Raw genomic sequence first — 6000 nt, 5'->3', positions numbered from 1 at the left:
TTTACTTTCAACCCAGCACTTCCCCCACGTCAGATGAGGGTGACAATTTACCACAAACTGATTAGCCCAAACTTGGCATGGACAAAAAGGCCATATGTGCTCAGACAAAACCACATCACTTAAGACATATTGCAAGAAAGGAAGCAATGCCAGTGTCAATTGTATCAAAGTAATGGAAATAAGTGCTAATGCATCCTTATTCTTATTCAAAAAATAATAATGGGTTCCAAACATTAATCAGTTATGCCCAATACAAAGCGATCTGTGTTTGCAATTTCTGGTACTATATTGTTACTTGTACTACTACTGCTGATCTGCAGTCTAGTAAATACAGGAGTTGGATCCTAGTTGCTAAAAGCTACAGGGTTAAACAGAGCCAAAGTTACAGTCAAAACCAGAGGTAAATGGGTAACTAGACTTTTTGGTTCCCTGTGCCAGAAGGAGCAGTTTTCAAATAGGGACATAAGATAGTGCACCTGAAAAAGGGTCATGGTCTCATGGGAAAGGGTCAGGGAAGAGATAGGGGAGGTCAGGAGATGCTGGGGATAAATTAAGTGGAAGCTAAAAGTCAGAATGATAATAGACAGGAAAATTGACAGGCCCAAACAGCGGCCCCTTCCCTGCGGTGCCCTGGTCGCACCACCCTAGTTTCGGCTCTGGGTAGGTAAACAGAAGTTCAAAGCTGATAACCGTAAATATATTCCAAATATCAAGTCAGGAACATAGCCAGGTGTTATAGAGCTGAAGTTATGGTCAAATAATGCCAAAGTTGATGTCCAGTTGGTCAGACAGGAGAAACAGGAATGGCTACATTAAATTGTACTGTATGAGCACAATAATTAGGCACTAAGAAGTGATTGATTCTCCAGTCTTAAATACCCACAACCTCCAAGGAATTGGTTGCGATCAGGAAGTTTGCAGAGAGTAAGAACACCCAAAATGTTCAAGCTTTACAAAACAAGAGCTTAACTAAATAGAAGCCACCATGGCAGGATAAAGTCCTGAGGAGAACATTAGAACTTTTTCCTCTGGGAGCGTAATACGTAGCCTCTCATAATAACATTACATTAGACAACCTGTTTTCATAAACTACTTGCAAAGATGTTTCATTCAATGATGATACCTGCCATTTAGCAGCAATATGCCCTTAGAAGTATGTACACTAAATCTGAAGGAAAGCACAATATATTATAGCCTACCTAAAAGAGATAATGCAATTCAGACAGAGCCGTAGCTAGTTCTCCATACACTACAACCTTTCAAACAAGAACCGAAGAAGGTTCTCAATTCAATAAATAATTTCCAAACAATATGAAGAGGGTCATTCTATGAGGAAAATAATCAGTTTATCTTTTCAATGTGACTTGGATAACATGAAAACAATTAAGTGTGTAGTATTCGTACAGTCTGGGTCACCAGGGAACATAGGTCTTGATTCAGAGACGCACGCTAATGCATACGCAGCTGCATACTCTCACGGATCAAAGTTGCTAAAGTATGCTGATGCAGCAGGTGGCAGATTTTGTATTGAGACACCCACCGAAGCCCTCATAGTTGCCCGCAACTGTGTACACAAATGCAGCATTGTACGCAGATCCTCAGAACATCGACGCCTCGAGTAAGTCTGTGGTCACTCAGTATGGATGTTGTAATTGAGACACTGGAGCATTGTTCTCTGCATGCACGATCGCAGATACTGGCTAGTACACGCCCGGGAAACAGCCCCGACGCACCTGCGTTTTGGCCGGAACTCCCTGTAACCACCAACAAAATGGTCTCTTCCTGTCAATCAAATGCAAGTAAATCCTTGCAGCGACCACAATCGCAATACATTTGCAGCGCGTGCGCATACTACCAGCGACGCATGTGCAAACCATCGGTAATTGCTCAACTGCGTAAACTTCGGAAGAGCCTTCAACTCTGAATCAGGCCCATAGTTCAGAATGTAGGGCCTGAATTGATGTATAGATAGTGTCATTTTGAAGTAAAACACTACAAATGAACTTGTCCTTGCTGACGATGATGACTGTGATGATAATGTACATGTTATGATTCTGGGACTGAAATTGCACCTAATGATAATTGTGAAGTGAAAGCTATAAGTTCTCCATCAACATAATTCAATGTGTTCTAGAATTTCATGGAAACTAGCCATTTCTTCAAAAGTCAGACAGAAAGAATACAGCAGGACACATCTTAGAGCAATCTCCCTACACACACATTCACCTAAGCTTACAGGTTTAGCACTGAACTGATGTTTAAAGGTTGGTATTTAATTTTTTTTTTCAAAGAAAACTGTACACACTGTGGGCCTGATTCAGAACCGAACGCTCTGACCAGAGCGCTCGCTCTGAATCAGGGCCCTCCTCCCTCAACTTGGAGCAGCCTCATGGACGCTCGCATAGCTGTGGGTTACCACCCACAGCTATAGCGAGCGTCCATGATGATGGTCGCGATGGTCAAGACCATCGCGACCATCGGGCTTGCGACGTAGACCCTGCGGTAGGGTCTCGCTGCCGCAAGCCCTGGAGTGATTTTGGGTCTATCAGAGCCAAAATCACTCCCACTGACAGTGGGATGTCAGTGGGGCCGGCTTCAGACGGTAGGCGTTCCCAGACGGTAGTCGCTATCCGGGTCTCGCGCATGTGCACGACGGAGCTCCCTCCGTCGTGCGCATGCGCAGTGGGGCAACATCGACCCGCTTGCGAGCGTCCTGCGCTCGCGAGCGGGTCTGAATGACCCCCTGTATTCAACAATTCAAATGCTACATTTTAACTTGCAAGAAACGCCTGTAGCTTTCACTTGCAGTGTTGTGATAGCAGAGAGTAGATGCCTGACATGAAGTGGCAGGGATAGTTGCGCTTGGGAAACAGTGAATTGTAGTGAATAAAAGCCAGTTTCTGATTTGCAATGCTCAGCACAAATTTTATTGAATTGTGGCAGAATTTTTGGGGCTTTATGAAAAAATATGGAACTGTGCAAAACCTTTGAATCAAACAAGTTGGAGATAGATGAACACTTAATACAGCCAGTTTACAATTTTTACAGGAAGCCCCAATCTGAAGATACTTCTCTGCCTTATGTTTCCACAAGCTTCTAACTCCAAAAGTCTTTTTAATACTGTTCTATCTCTTCTTTCCGCTTTAACCATTTTGGCTATTATCAATGACCAAGATCTTGCTTCATACTTCTAAGACAAGCAGCAGGTATTCTTCTGTTTAATATCACAAATGAACATTATTTATCTACTGTATTCTTCTTCTACTCTACTACCTGTCCACTTGACCATGTAACCTCACAAATCAGTCTATTATTGTATCCTCTACTCATCTAAAGGTGCCCAGTGCGATAAAGCAGCGGATCCAATGGATTGGTACGATTTGGCTGCTATATTGTACCATGTATGGGCATGATATCAGCCAGTGCGCGCACCTGTGGCGTCGTACATCGCACCCCCAGATCTTACTGCAGGTTCAGTCGATCTGGGGATGGGATGTGCGATCCCATGCAGCGCTATGCGGGTGGGGGAGGGGGAGCTGGCATATGGGGGGTCGGCCACCCGATCGCACCATGTGTGGGGACTGCCCGACATGTTGGAGGTCAGATCCCCCGTCGCATCGCACCGTGTATGGCCGGCTTTAGTCATAACAAGAACCTGTAATCTAACTCTCCCATATTTTATTTCCATAATTGTTCAAGCATGTGGATATTACTCCTATTCCGACCAAACACTGTCTCAGATTGCCATGTCATCTCTCAATTCCCATGCAGCTCCAAGCTTCTAGTGCCTACACTTTCCTAGCATAGCTTCCTCACACAGCCTATTGTACTTTATTCCAAATATTCCAAAGAAAATGTACTGAATAAGATGGACAATTGCCAAATCTAAAGGCAACTATTCACTTTTAGTTCTCCTGTACAATGTTGACAACTCATTTCTCATAGCAACACCTACATCTTCAGAACTATTGTCTAATTCTGGTTCCCAATCTAATTATTAAATCATTTGTTCAGTGTTTGCTTCTCTGCATCCAGCTCCTCTCACCTTTCTCTGTGTTGGATTACCACAAGGCTCTCTGCTATATTTAAACCACGTCTCTTGGGAAACAATACTGTAAGGAGTTTTGTATCTAAGTATCCCAATGATGTTCTCCTATTCTCTCTGGCTCGCTCAGCATTAGGTGTTGACCCACATTAATGAATGCCTCTCTGACATTTTCTGTTGCATGTCTTCTCATCACCTCAACCACAAACTTTCTAATAATGTTCCACGAATCAATAGAAGCTGCTTGTCTGACATATTTATACCTGTACAGCAACAAAAAAACAACAAATCCTACTCTCAAGTTTGCTGACTACAGTAGATGTCATCCTTGGCTCACAACTGTCCTGTGTATCCTACATGCAGTCTGTATCTGAGTTTGGTACGGGAAGTTGACACTTCAGTGTTCTCCCCAGGCTGTTTTTTGTGGGTGTTCCACCCGGCAAGAAATGGCTACCGCCCGGCACTTCCCCCGGCCCCAGTGCGCCACGTCCCCTGTTCCCTTGTCACCCTCAATGTGTCCTTGTTGCCATGGACATGGATGCTGGATGTGACGCTGAGCTGCGCCGATGTCACATGTTCTTCCCATCGGAGGCTCTCAGTCCATCTGTCATCTGTGTAGGAGCTGAAAAAAAAATCGGTATTTGGGACAGTATTTAGGAGCCTGCAAGTGGGGACACTGTATCTGGGAGCTGTATAAAAAACAAATTCTGTAGTGCCAGCACTAAATAACGTGATGCTGATTTCACTAGAGGGACCAGATCCTACAGACTTTGATTATGTAAAAGCTGCAATTTACTGTGACTTTAAGAAGAAGAGGAGAATTAATATATTAAATGTTATTTCAAGTTTAAATCATTATAAGGTCGGGGTTTAAAACATTTTATTATGGCGAAGGCTCCCACCCGGCTACTTCTTGATGCCACCCGGCTATGCTGGAAAAAATAACTGGGGAGAACACTGCACTTACAATGTCACAATCAATATGTTTACATGACAAAACTTGCGCTGGCATCCCGATACAGGTACTTACAGCATTTAACTGTGTGGGAGCTAATAGTTTAAACATGCCAGTATTAAAATACTCTAAGTAGCATAGCACCAGCACCGTCATTGTCTTGTCAACATAGTCACTATGGACATAGTGAGAGTCCACCTCCTGATCGCATCCCCTGTATCTGAGTACTGTTACATACTGTACATCTCAGAAACATTTCCAGAATGTGTCTCCCATATGCACTTATAACTCCCACATTCACTATTGAAACTCCTTTCCTAGCCAGACTATTACCCCAACAGTTCTTATTGCCTAGATTACTTCCTTTCCTTCTACTTCTGTAGCCAGGTCCTACAATAATTGATTTCAATAAACAATACTTTAACATAATACATCCAATCCTTACCCATTGTTCTGCACAAGATCCTCACTCAAAGGTGCCGATGAAGAATTGAACGCAATTTGGCCATAATTGTACACACATTACACAGAACTAAATGCAGATATTTGCCTGAATGCATCGTACAACTTTGCATAGCCTGAAATTCCCTTGGCACACCATAGACTACCTGTAAATGCTCTGTTACTGCCCAGATATGCTCTTTTAATCACAAGTGGAATTGTGGGTGAGTTACATTTGACTCAGCATCGCCTATATTTTTGGACACCCAACTCTAGGGCTTGAAAACACCAGGATGCGTCTGCAAAGTTGACTTGCATTCAAATCTGCATCAGTCCCATTTCCAGCCCCCATTTCCAGCTCCGAGACTTTTCTTGGGCTGGAATTTCCTCCCTCATACCGAGATGTAGTCACTATCCCAGTGGTCAGGATGCCGGTGCTCAGAATACCAGCCCCGGAATCCCGACAACAGTCTGAATCCCAGCTCCAGAATCCTGACTTCTTGCATCCCGATGGTATGAATTAGGGAATCGGTGTGATTTACCCCAGGACGCAAGTCCG

This window comes from Taudactylus pleione, unplaced genomic scaffold (genome assembly GCF_031769625.1).
Source record: "Taudactylus pleione unplaced genomic scaffold, aTauple2 ptg000302l, whole genome shotgun sequence".
Taxonomy (NCBI): domain Eukaryota; kingdom Metazoa; phylum Chordata; class Amphibia; order Anura; family Myobatrachidae; genus Taudactylus; species Taudactylus pleione.
The sequence above is the reverse complement of the archived record's forward strand: the minus strand, read 5'-3'. Positions refer to the sequence as shown.